Source organism: Sceloporus undulatus, chromosome 3 (genome assembly GCF_019175285.1).
Source record: "Sceloporus undulatus isolate JIND9_A2432 ecotype Alabama chromosome 3, SceUnd_v1.1, whole genome shotgun sequence".
Taxonomy (NCBI): Eukaryota; Metazoa; Chordata; class Lepidosauria; order Squamata; family Phrynosomatidae; genus Sceloporus; species Sceloporus undulatus.
Genome location: NC_056524.1, coordinates 220,972,523 through 220,986,652, shown reverse-complemented (window position 1 = coordinate 220,986,652; position 14,130 = coordinate 220,972,523).

Here is a 14,130-nt window from a genome sequence, read left to right as displayed (position 1 = left end):
TCGCTCCCAAGCGTCCTTTCCAGCCTGCTTCCAATAAAAAGCCTTGGTACACGGAAGATCTCAGGGAAAGGAAGCGGGCTGTGCAACGACTAGAGCGCAACTGGCGAAGACATCGTCACTTAGCCGACAAGACACTCCTAGACTCTCTTTTGAAGGCCTATGGAGTGGCAATAAGTGCAGCAAAGAATTTGTTCTATGCTGCACATATTGCGTCCGCGGAATTGCGTCTGGCAGAGCTATTCAGGGTAGTGAGGGAGCTTACCCAACTGCCTCCCCCCCCGAACCCTATTTTGGAACCATCCAAAGCCTGCTGTGACAAGTTTAACAACTTCTTCGCAGATAAAATCTCTTGGATAAGGGCCAATCTCGATGCCAGTTCAGAATCTAGAGTAGAGTTGTCCGGAGCTTCCGTGGACTCTGTTGCACTGGATCATTTTGAGTCTGTCAGTACCGAGGATGTGGACAAGATTCTTCGTAGCGTTAGGAAGATGACGTGCTCTCTCGATCCCTGCCCTTCATGGCTGGCAGCTCAGGGGGGAACGGCTGTGACAGAGATGTTACGCCAGATTATTAATTCATCTTTTAGGGATGGGCAGTTTCCATCAAGTTTAAAAGCGGCCGTTGTAAAACCTTTATTAAAAAAGCCCTCCCTAGACCCCCTAATTCGGAATAATTATCAGCCTGTCTCACTGCTGCCTTTTCTAGGGAAGGTGATCGAGAGGGCAGTTGCCTTCCAGCTTCAAGGGATCTTAGATGAAACGGATTTTCTAGACCCATTTCAAACCGACTTCCGGGCAGGCTATGGAGTTGAGACTGCCATGGTCGCCCTGGTCGATGATCTCCATCTGGGCATGGACAGGGGTAGCGTGTCCCTGTTACTGCTTTTGGACATCTCAGCGGCTTTCGATACCATTGAGCATGGTATCCTTCTGGAACGCCTGGGGGAGTTGGGTAACGGGGGCACTGCACTCCAGTGGTTCCGTTCTTACCTCTCAGGAAGATTCCAGATGGTGCAGCTGGGGGACTGTCGCTCTGACAAGAGGGCCCTTACATCTGGTGTCCCTCAGGGAGCGATTTTGTCCCCCATGCTATTTAACATTTACATGAAGCCGCTGGGAGAGATCATCCGGAGACACGGAGCTCGGTGTTATCAGTACGCTGATGACACCCTAATATGTTTCTCTGTGTCTCCGACTGATGAAGTGACTAGGGATGGCATCTCTCTCTAAATGCCTGTATGGAGTCGGTAACGGGCTGGATGAGGGAAAACAGACTCAGCCTGAATCCAGAGAAAACGAAAGTACTCGTGATAGGTTCCCTGGGCCCGGGGATGGATATTTGTCCACCTGTCCTGACCGGGGTCATGCTCACCCTGAAGGACTCAGTTCGCAGTCTGGGGGTGCTTCTGGACTCGTCGCTCCACCTTACATCTCGGTCGCAGCTTCGGCTGATACGCCAGCTGCGACCCTACCTGGGCTGGGGGGACCTTGAAACGGTGGTACATACTCTGGTAACCTCTCGGTTGGATTTCTGTAATGCGCTCTACATGGGGCAATCCTTGTACCAAACCCAGAAGCTACAATTGGTTCAGAATATGGCAGCTAGGCTGGTCACTGGAAGTTCCAGGACCAGCCACATAACACCTATATTGCAAGACCTACATTGGCTGCCCATTCGCTTTCAGGCGCAATACAAGGTGTTGGTAATGACCTTTAAAGCCCTAAATGGCTTGGGCCCAGGTTACTTGGAGGACCGCCTCTCCCCATACAGTCCGCCCCGCACTCTCAGATCGGGCGAAAAACATCTTTTAAGAGTTCCTAAGACAAGGTATGTCTTTTCTTCTCAAAGGGCTTTCTCCACCATGGCCCCTCAGACCTGGAACTCCTTGCCTGACGAGCTCCTCTCAGCAACCTCTCTAGATCTCTTTAGGAAAAATTTGAAGACCTTTCTTTTCTGTCAAGCCTTCCCCCATGTGCCTTAATATCATCCTTTCTCTCCCTCGTTGCATACTGTTCGATCCAGCTATCTTTGTTGTACAGTTTTAATTGGTTTTAGATTGTGAATGATTGTATGGAATGTTTTTAGATTATTCTGTATTGTTTTTAATTGCTATGGGTGGGTTTTTTGCATTGTTGGGATATGGGTTGTTATATTGTTTTTTTGATGGAGATGTTGTAAACCGCTGTGATCTGCAAGGAATAGCAGTATAGAAATAAAATTTCATTCATTCATTCATAAAGATTAGGAAGATCTTCCTAAAGGCAAGAGCTATTTTACAGTGGAACAAACCCTCTCAGAAGGTGGTAGATTCTCTTTTATTGGAAATTTGTAAATTAAACTTGGATGGGCACAGACTGTGATGTATTAACGGTGGATTCTTGTATTCACAGAGGGATTGGCTAGTTGGCCCTTGGGGTACCTTCCAATTCTATGACTCTATGATTCCTCATTCATGTTATTTCAAAGGATGTGATTGCTACTGTGCTATGGTTGCTTCGCTATCACCCTGAAACCAGATAATAGCGCTAATGCTCACCAAAATTTTAATTTACTTTGTACTTGCATGATTTCATTTCTTGACCAGGGCCCCTGTCCGACAGTCTGCCAGGTTTGAATGTTTCTATCTGAAAGTTGGTGGGTGGGATAGAATAAGGATTATTTTGGTGTACAGCCTGCAGTCAGGATTTTATGACAACAATGAGTCTGTTCTACATAGTATCTGGCCCTACTCATGACACTGGTCACACTCTGGTCCTTGTTTTCCCTGCAGGAAGAGGTGATAATGGTCTTGGTGTGGAGGAACTTTCTATAGTTCTGTTGTCGTGGAAAAATCACTGCCTGGTCTGGTTTAGATTCACTAGGACACGGAACTTCTGCAAGGGTGGCAGACTGATTAGGATGGTGTGCCTCAGAAGACCAGTGGATACAGAGTGATTTATAATGGCTCTTAGGGATTTTCATGTCACCTTGGCATTCTATTGAAGCTCTGGTTGACCTCTGGAATGGAGAAATAGCCAAAGCAGTGGATATTCTCAGTCCTGACTATCCCTTCTTGTAGAGTAGCCAAACTACCCCTTGATTTACAAGGGGCCGAGAGTGATGAAATGAGTGAGATGGCAACTACTGCAACATTGGCAGAAGACATGGAGAGAGTATGACAGAAAATGGGCTAGATCTTATTGGGAGGGCTCCATTTCTTCCTGGAGGGGCAAGTTTTGAAAGTGGTACTGTGGTATTCTTGTCTGACTCCTTTGTTATTGGCCTATGGGATCCCTCAGGACTCTGCTGTTCAACATGCTGTTCAATATCTTCATGAAACCATTAGGAGAGGTCATCCAGAATTTTGAGCAACAGTGCAACTAGTATGCTGATGACACCCAATTCTATTTATTCTCTCTTCCTCACCCCCAACTCTAAGAAGTCTGTTTCTGTTCTAAACCAGGATCTAGCATCAGTAATAATGGGGGCAAAAAACTGGAGTTCAATCCAGAGAAGAAAAGTCCTCCTGCTCAGTCAAAAGGCTGATCAAACCATAGGGATCTGGCCTATGCTAGATGGGTTTATGCTGCTTCTGAAGCAGCTGGTTTGTAGTTTGGATGTAACCCTGGTCTCAGCCTACAACCTGGATGTTTGGGGGGGTTTTGGTGGCTAGGAGTGCTTGTGCACACTTTAATCTCATGTGCCAACTGTGTGTATTCATGGAGCTGCCTAATCTCACTATGTTGACATGTGTATTAGTTACATCATTTAAATTGCTGTAACGTGCTCTATGCAGAGCTACCCCCGAAGAGTGTTCAGAAACTTCCCTTGGTATCTAAAACTGTAGTCCCAGTGTTATCTGGGTCTGACTACAGAGATTACATGACTCCCCTCCTCCATCAGTTCCACGGGCTGCCACCTTGCCTCTGAAACAATTCACAGTGCTGGTCATGACTTGTTTCCAGAGTCACAGGTATCCAGTGACTCTGGAAACAATGTTATTCTGGATCGTTTTGAGTTTGTAAATACTGAGGACGTGGACACGCTCCTTGGTAGTGTGAAAAGGATGACATGCTCTCTCGATCCTTGCCCTTCCTGGTTGACCATTCAGGGAGGAGATGCGATAAAAACTTCCTTACATCATGTAGTTAATGCATCTCTTCGGGAGGGGATATTTCCATTGGCCTTGAAACAGGCAATAGTGAAACCACTTTTAAAGAAACCCTCCCTTGACCCCCTGCAGATGTGTAATTATAGACCGGTCTCTCTGTTACCATTCTTGGGCAAGGTGATCGAGAGGACAGTTGCCTTTCAACTCCAAGCTGTCTTGGATGAAACCGATTATCTAGACCCACTTCAAACTGGCTGTAGAGCGGGATATGGAATTGAGACTGCCATGATTGCCTTAGTCGATTATCTTCGTCTGGGCATCGGCAGGGGAAATGTGACCCTGCTGGTGCTCTTGGACATCTCAGCGGCCTTCGATACCATTGACCATGGTATCCTTCTGGAATGCCTGAGAGAGTTAGGTATTGGGGAAACTGTCCTTCAGTGGTTCCGGTCCTATCTCTTGGGAGGGTTCCAGATGGTGAGGCTGGAGGACAGCTGCTCTCGCAAAAGAGAGTTGACATCTGGCGTCCCCCAAGGCGCCATTCTGTCCCCCATGCTATTTAACATTTACATGAAGCTGCTGGGACAGATCATCCGGAGACACGGAGCTCAGTGTTATCAGTACGCTGATGACACCCAGATTTATTTCTCCGTGTCTCCGACTGATACAGTGACTAAGAATGGCATCTCTCCTTTGGATGCCTGCCTGAAGTCAGTAATGGGCTGGATGAGGAAAAACAAACTCAAGCTGAATCCAGAGAAAACAGGTACCCCAAGCCCAGGCAGAGAAATTTGTCATCCAGTCCTGGACAGGGTCACTCTTCCCCTAAAGGACAAAGTCCGCAGTTTGAGAGTACTCCTGGACTCATCTCTCCAGTTATCATCTCAAGTGGATGTGATAGTCAGGAGTGCTTGGTATCAGCTTTGGCTGATACGCCAACTGCGTCCCTGTCTGGACCGAAGGGACCTTGAAACCGTAGTACATGCACTGGTAACCTCTTGTTTGGACTTCTGTAATGCACTCTACATGAGGCTACCTTTGTACCAGCTTCGGAAGCTTCAGCTAGTTCAAAATGTTGCAGCCAGATTGGTCGCTGGAACCTCCAGGTCAGACCATAGAACACCGGTACTAAGATCTTTACACTGGCTGCCTATTAGCTTCCAGGCTCAATACAAAGTGTTGGTTATTACCTATAAAGCCCTATATGGCTTGGGTCCTAGTTATTTGAGGGAATGCCTCTCCCCATATAGTCCACCCCGCACTCTCAGAACATCAGGAAAAAATTTATTAGTACACCCTAAGGTGAGACTAGCAGCAACTCACGAGAGGGCATTTTCATCGGCTGCACCAATGTACTGGAATAAACTTCCAGAAGAGCTTCGTATGACCTCTACATTGGATGTCTTCAAAAAGGCTTTAAAGACCTACCTCTTCCAATTAGCATTTCCTTTGGACTCATTATAGAGACTGTCCCCCCTGATTCAAAAGTCTAATTGCAATTGATAGATTCCATGTTTGGTTTACTTGATGTTCGGTTTTTATTGATTATTACTGATGGATATGTTGTGATGGTTGCTTTTTAAGATGTGAAATTTTTAAATGACTCTGTGAACCGCCTTGATCGTTTCGGAAGAGTGGTATATAAATAAAGCATATTATTATTATTATTATTATTATAATTACATTCTATATGGTTTAGGTCCCCCACTCTGACAGACTGTATCTCCCTGCTTGAGCTTGTCCAGACTCTGGGGTCCTCGAAACGCTCTTCTTTAAGTCTTACCACCTTCCAGGTTGATGTTGAGGATAGGAGACAGAACCTTCTGATGGCTGTCCTAGGCTTTGGAATTCTCTCCTAGGAAAGCTAGAATGGCTCCCTCTTTGTTCTCCTTCTGGCAAATATTTGTTTTTCTCGCAAGACTTTTAGAATTGAAGGGTGTTTTTTGTTGGTTTTTTTAGAAGGAAAGGTTTTTTTTTTTTTTTCATGGCTTGTAAGAGGGTTGCTGTAATTTAGATTGTACTGTTCTTTTACCCTTTTAATGTATGCTATAAACTGTTTTTTTAATAGTTAACAGTTTAATTCTGTTTTAATGTTTTTACATTTTTAACTTTCAATTTAACCAGTTTTGAGTCTCAATTTGAGAGCAAGTGAGGTATTATAAATAAGATGATGATTGTGATGATGATGATGATTGATGATGATGATGATGTGATGATGATGCAATGTATTTCAATGTGATGGGGATTAAAAGAAAATATTTCTGTTGATATTCTGTATCTTCTTAGAGAGGCCTTGCAACTGAGACCATTGTTCACCTTTGTAGCACTTGGTTTAGCATTTAACCTGCAGATGGAAAAAACAAAAAAACACCCAAAAGATGAAATATCAAAATACTGAAAAAGAAGCAATCTTACTGAGGGTGTGTGTGTGTGGGAGGAATCCAAGTCACAACCTCTGTTGGCATCCCATAATGATCTACTAGCCCTTGGTTTCTCATAAATACTTATGAAAATACTTCAAGAGCCACAATTTGCAAAGCTATAACATCTCATAAATAATTCTAGTTGCAAGTATTTAATGATGTGACCTATACTGTGGAAATATTTCGCTCCTTACATAAGGAAATGAGAGTCTGTCAAAATGGAGGCATTGGCTAACCAGGGCTGCTGAACTACTAACAGGATGAGGATCTAGATAAGCACAGGAATACTAATAGCAGTTATCATCAATGCTTAGAATAACTCAGTCCAGCTGAAAACATTCTCCATACTGGCTATAGTGGCAGTAAGAGAACTGGAAATGCCCAGCACCTGTGATCCTTATTTCCTTCCCAAAAGGTTTGCACAGTTTCAGTTTACAGTTGTGGCTTTGGGATTATATGGGAGTTCAATCAAGTATTAATATTTCTCCATTTTATGGTTCATAGACAGTAAAAAATTATAATTATGATAAATATTACTCAAACAATTTTGACACCTTACCAAAAGCCAGAGGACTGTATCTAATGTTTTCATTACCTTAATCTGGGGATGGAAATTGTGATGTCTCCAGATGTTGATGAACTGCAAGTCTGAGCAGACCAGTCAATGGGAAGGAATGCGGGGAGCTGCGCTCAATAACATCTAGAGCAGGGGCTTCCAACCTGGGGTCCTGTCCCCTCCAAGGGATGCGAGATGGAACTTCAGGGGTGTGACAAATAGTGGCTTGCGTTCTTGAATGATGAGTCACAAGTTATCACCCTTTTTTCTGAATAAATTAGAATCTAATTACACAATTTAGATTTGCATTTTGTGCACTGACTAAAAAGCTTTTTTATTGTTGTTCAGTTTGTTCACCTACAATATTGTATGTGGTTCTATTTGTGGTTCAGAAATTAGAAATTAAACTTCATCTTTAAATGTGATATAGCTTGTAAAGGGGTGTGAACATTAATCAAACATTTCCTAGGGGTGTGGGGGCATAGAAAAGGTTGGAAATCACTGATCTAGAGGGTTGTACAGTTCCCACTCTACCCTAGCATAAGGTCCATGGTGCAATTATGCATTTTCAGAGTATGCACAAGGGAGGCTTCCAGTACTGTATATGTACAACCTCTTGCACAAGTGCTTGGACAACAATGTAATCTAGCTCAAATAGGGCCCAGGGTACTTGGAGGACCGCCTCTCCCCATATAATCTGCCCCGCGCTCTCAGGTCAGCCGGGAAGCAACTGTTGAGGGTTCCAGACACAAAGTATTCTGTGACTGCACAGAGGGCGTTCTCTATCTCGGCCCCGCAGCTTTGGAACTCTCTTCCCGGTGAGCTCCGCTCGGCTACCTCCCTTGACCTATTTAGGAAGAGGTTAAAAACCTTCCTCTTCCAACAGGCTTTCCCCCAGATGTTGTAAGATCTGCTCTCTCCCCGCTGCACTCATTGCACCAGCACTTTAAGCTAGTTTTTGTATGGTTTTAATCTTGTAATTTTAATATTGTTTTTAATAGATTATATATTGATTTGGATGCTTATGTGATTACTGTTTGTAAAGTGTACATTTGTGTACTTCTTTGTAACCCACTTTGATCTGCCAAGGAAAAGCGGGCTATAAATAAACAGTTTATTTATTATTATTAGAAAGGGATTTTTATTCTATTTGTATTAGACTGGATTTAGCTCAGAATCTTCATAAAATATGTAAACAATCACAAACAGGCATATTGCTCTGGCTGACGATCTTCGTCTAGGCATTGACAGAGGAAGTGTAACCCTGTTGGTGCTTCTAGACCTCTCAGCGGCCTTCAACACAATAGATCATGAGATCCTCTTGGAATGCCTGCGAGAGTTAGGAATCGGTGGCACTGCACTCCAGTGGTTCCAGTCTTTCCTCTCGGGTAGATTCCAGAGAGTGATGCTCGGGGAGAGTCGCTCCTCAAAAACGGAGCTTAAATGTGGCATCCCTCAAGGCGCCATACTGTCCCCAATGCTATTCAACATTTATATGAAGCCGCTGGGAGAAATCATTCACAGACATGGGGCAGGGTGTTATCAGTACGCTGATGACACTCAAATATATTTCTCCATGTCCCGATCAGCAGCTATGACAACAGATGGCATTTCTCCCCTCAATCAGTGTCTTGAAGCGGTAATTGGCTGGATGAGGAAAAACAAACTCAAGCTGAATCCAGGCAAAATGGAGGTACTTACAGTCGGGGCCCCCAAACCAGGTACAGGGTTGCAACCTCCAGTCCTAGATGGGGTCACGCTCTCCACAAAGGACTGTGTTCACAGTCTGGGGGTGCTCCTAGATCCGTCGTGTCACATGACAAACCAAGTAAATGAGACAATCAGGAGCGCCTGCTATCAGCTCAGGCTGATACACCAGATGCGCCCTTTCCTGGATGTAAAGGACCTAGAAACTGTTGTACATTCACTGGTAACTTCACGACTTGATTTTTGTAATGCGCTCTACATGGGGCTACTCTTGTGCCTAGTCCAGAAACCTCAACTAGTGCTAAATATGGCAGCCAGGCTGGTTGCCGGAAAAACTAGGAGTGACCGAATAACACCCGTCCTAAAATCTCTTCACTGGCTGCCTATTAGTTTCTGGGCACAGTACAAGGTGTTGGTTGTAACCTTTAAAGCCCTACATGGCTTGAGTCCAACCTATTTGAGGGATCACCTGCTCCCATATAATCCGCCCCACACCTTCAGGTCCTCTGGGAGGAATCTATTTCAGCCTTTAAAAACCAAACTAACTGCTACCTCCCAGAGGGCCTTCTCTGCAATTGCTCCCAAACTATAGAACAGCCTGCCAGACAAGATCCGTCAAATTGCCATCTTAGGCAGCTTTAAGACGGATCTCTTCTGGCAGGCCTTTCCTGAATAAAAGTGCCCGGCCACAGAATGACTACCCCTCACATCATGTATTAGCCCACCACTCTGTCCTTGTTATATTTTTTATTTTTTTAATTGTGTTTTTAATAGATATTTTAATTGTAACATGTTTAATCCTGTTTTAAGGGGGGGAATTTGGGACATAATTTTGTAAATGTGGATATTTTTATATGTTTTGAGCCACTTTGATTGTCTCATCACAGAAAAGTGGGATAAAAATACAAGTTTTATTTATTTATTTATTTATATTCCATGCACTGTGAATTTAAGAAATCTACAGATACAGCAAATATCTTTGTTTTAGATCAGGGTGGGTAATTTTTGAAGATCCAGGGTCATTTTTGCCTTCCCACATGCATCCTCCCTCTGATACTTTTGCCTGTAAAAATCTTTTGAGAGTTGCTTTAAAAGGCGAACCACACTGCCAGAAGTTGCAGGGATGTATTATTTGTCTTCTAAAGGCAGATGTACTCTGGCCTTTTTCTGGGGGGAAATCTTTTTGAGAGTCAGGAAAGGATCATACATAGGTCTGTGTGATCCTTAAGGGTCATACTGGGGGCCACATGCAGCCCACGTGGCACACTTTGTTGACTCTTATTTTTTACCCCTTGGGTAATTTTTGCATGAATGTGGCTCACCTCTTCCTCACCATCTTGAACTCTTATGAAGTGTTAGGAGCATCAGCAAAAAAGACCATACATACAACACTTTCTTCTTGCTTTGGAGCCATTCAACAACCAAGTGGTACTATTTTCATCTTCAGTCAGAAGCCCCTCACTGTGTGTGTGTGTTATGTGCCTTCAAGTCATTTCCAGCTTATGATGACCCTATAAAGCAAAACCTATTATTAGGCATTTTTGGCAAGATTTGTTCAGAAGAGGTTTACCATTGTCTTCCCCTGTGGAGAGAGAATGTGATTTGTCCAAGGTTTCCAGTAGGTTTCATGGCTGAGCTGGGAATCAAACCCAGTTCTCCAAAGCCATAGTCCAACACTGAAACCATTATGACACACTACTACTATATTATTTGGGGTGAAATAGCTATGCTGGGTAGATTACTTGTAAGGCTGAAAATGGTATGCATGTTATCACAACATCATGTTCAAAACCCTGTTTCTGCAGATTACCACTGCCTAGTTATGAATACCAGATAAGAACTAAAGGAAACCTGAACTTTGGAATCACCTACAACATGGTTACTGCCTGAGCTAGCCCAACATAGTGTTTGCAGCTTATGGATGGCTCTTTATTAGAGAGATTTAGTGTCTCACCAAACTGTAAACTCATAGGATGCAGCCATGGCAGATATAACAAAATAAATTGTGCTATATCTGTGTGATGTAAAAGGACCACGAGAGCCAGTGTGATATAATTGTTTGAGCATTGCACTAGGGCTGTGGAAACCAGGGTTCAAATACGCACTCAGCCATGGCAACTCACTGGATGATCTTGGGAAAGTCACATTTTCTCAGGGTGTATTCATACTGCCTAATTATAGTGCTTTGATACTGCCTTAGTTCTATTTTATGGAATCCCGAGCTTTGTAATTTGGTGAGATACTTATAATTCTGTGCCAGAGAGCTTTAGTGTTGTAACTGAAGGTAGTATACTAGAGACAACATACAAGATCTTCCAGGTTTCCATAGGATGTAGCCATGCCAATTAAGGTGGTACTGAAGTGCTATAATTGTGCAGTGTGGATACATCTTAGAGAAATATGATGGCAAAAGCCCACTTAGTGAATCTTGTCAAGAAAATCATATGACAGGATTAGCCTAAATTGGAGTTGACGTGAAGGCACATGACAACAAAATTAGAGACAAGACCCACTCATATAGAAATGTACAGACAGACACACACTGCTCCTCAACTGGCAGGAAAAGACCCTTGATGGTAATCATGACTCAACTATATTCTGATTATTGTAGCTTTTCTTCTCTCCACTCCCTCCATGCCAAATGACTGGAAGATGTCTTGAGCTCTGCAGCCTAGGAGTTAATGAAGAATACATTTGACCTTTGCAGTGACCATGATTAAAGATTAGAGAGGAAAGTGGGGCAAGAAAGGAAAAGCTCCTTCAGCTGGAACCACCAAGCTTGTTACAAATCCACAACAATGATTAGACAGATCACAGGAGGCTTTTCAGGGGGGCTGACGTATCTCAGCCAATAAGCAGTCCAAGTAGGAATAGTAATTAAGGCAGCTTTTTATGTTTTCTTGAGTTGGGCCATCCTCTTGTTTAACCAGCAACTCGACAGTCCCTTCCTTTTGTGGTGCTTCTAGGCTTCGACATCTTGCTGTTTGGAGAGAAGCTGTTTACTCTCAATGCTGTTTTTGGTCTAGGGGGAGGGAATGAATGAATGAATGAATGAATAATGGGATTGCCTTGTGTTTTACTGAGTATAATTACAGCAATTGCAAATGAGGTCTAGAACAAAGAAATAATTACAGGGATTGGTGGGCATGCAGAGGCTGAGTTAGGCGGAGGGAATTCTGTAAGGCAGAGTAGTTCACACCTTTTTGTAACACCAGGAAGAGCGGCAGCTATTCTGCAAAATTAATAATGTATTAAAGAATACCAGGGATGGGAAGGAGAGAATATTGTAAACCACAGGCTATTTCAGATTGAGGGCTCCTACCATTAACAAATTCTTGTTTTTTCTAAGATAAACTGCAAAGAGGGCTTCCGAGAGAAATTTTGCCAGGTGGAACAAGACTGCTTTCACCGCCCCTGACGGGCAGGGATGAGGCGCCTCTCAAAATTGAGTATTTAATATTCAAAAGGTCTAGATCTTCCTAGTGATGCTATTGTAGCTGGAATTGTCAACAATATTTCCAAACAGACATTTCTGTCACATTGGTATCAGGTGTTGTGTCACTGTGCACCCTTCTTTTTTGATGCATGCCTCTGTGGCAATGGGAGACTTTGATTCCATCTGAAGATGTGATGTCACCACTTTGGCTTCACTCCAGATGCTTTTCAAGTTGTTTTGTAACTTTATCAAATATTCAAGGAGAGTTTCAATGTTAGATATCTCTACATCCAATGGCTTGAGTGAGCTTGTTGCAAATATCTATTTGAGCCAACACTTCATTCCGAACAACCAATGTTAACACACAAACTTTTTTTTTTACGTATGCTAATACTACATTCACTTTATTCCTTCTCTTGGCTGTTCAGTCAGGATCTAAAAGATCTTGCAATACTAACAATGCTGATAATGTGAGATTCATAAGGTTTGATACTTTCAAGTCCATCAAACCACCTGGTATCTGACATGCCATGTACAGAGCAACTTATGCAATTTCTAATGATTCCTGTCATTGAAAGTTTCAACTAAACAAATTGTAAGTCATTTGATGTGTTCTAAACACATCAAGGGCTCGGGAGCACTTGGTTGGTGCATGCTCTCGAGCCCTACTATCGCTGCCAGGATACCACTTCTGTGTACTGGGCCAAAGTTCTCCATTAGTAGCCTGCAATTTCAAGGCACTTTCTGAAAAAGCTTGATTGTTTATGTCCTTTGGGAATTGTTTAGGTATTGGGATGTGGCCCTATAAACCTCTTTTTCTATTTGTATTTTTCTTTGTTCATTTGGTTGTAATCCTGCTTCGATCCATTGGGAGAAGCAGGAAAATACAAATAAACTTATTATTATTATTATTATTATTATTATTATTATTATTATTACCCATCATGTCAAGGCCAACAATTAACTCAACATTGCTCCTGTCAGAACAATCAGGAAAAAAAAAGAATTTCACTTGCTTTTACATCAACTGATGGGGCATTTCCTACATTCCTACATCTGAGTCTTTGTTTTTATTTTCTGCTGGTCTATATTTGTTGGTTCACTTGTGATTACACCAGCTCCTTCTTTTAGAGGGGAAGAAACAAATTTCTTCTAATTCTTCCAGAACAGAGGAGCTTGGGAAGTCTTCTGCAGGAAGTGTATTAGGTGGTGTTAGTCCTACCTGGAAGAGTTTCTGCTGTCCTTTTTTCTACCTTGCCTCTATTTTTGTCCTTTCCTGTCCTTTCTGCCACCCTGATTTGTGAGGATACTTTCTAAGTCTAAAAAGAACTTGTCAAATTTGAACCTGAAAGACATAATAAATATATGTTATGTAATGAAATGATGGCCCTCCTGATTACATTGCCAATGTGAGCAATGATCAACAACCAGAATTTAGAAGTATAAGTGAATACACCCCATTTCACAGGGTGAAATGATCCATTTGTTTCACAAGAAAAATAGACAGATCCTAGTAAAAAACCAAGAAAGTACGCAAAGAGCTACATGTCTGCTAACCTTTGTAAAACAAGGCAATGTAGTGGACCTATGAAGTTCTTTATTTCTTTCTTTTTCTTTTTAAGGAAGGGGGCCATTAGAAATTCAGAAGCCCCTGCTTGGGTCTCCTAGCCCCAGCCTGAGGTACCAGCTAAACCTTCCTCCTACAGGTCCTGGCTGCAGATAGGATTTCCTCATTTTTTTTTCTGCTATTTTTCTGTGTATTCCACATCTGTGTCCAGTTCGGACCACCACGGTTCAAAAGGATATTGAGAAGCTGAAAAATGTCCAGAGGAGGGCAACCAAAAGGTTGAAGGGCCTGGAAACCATGCCCTATGAGGAGAGACTTAGGGAGCTGGGTATGCTTAGCCTGGAGAAGAGA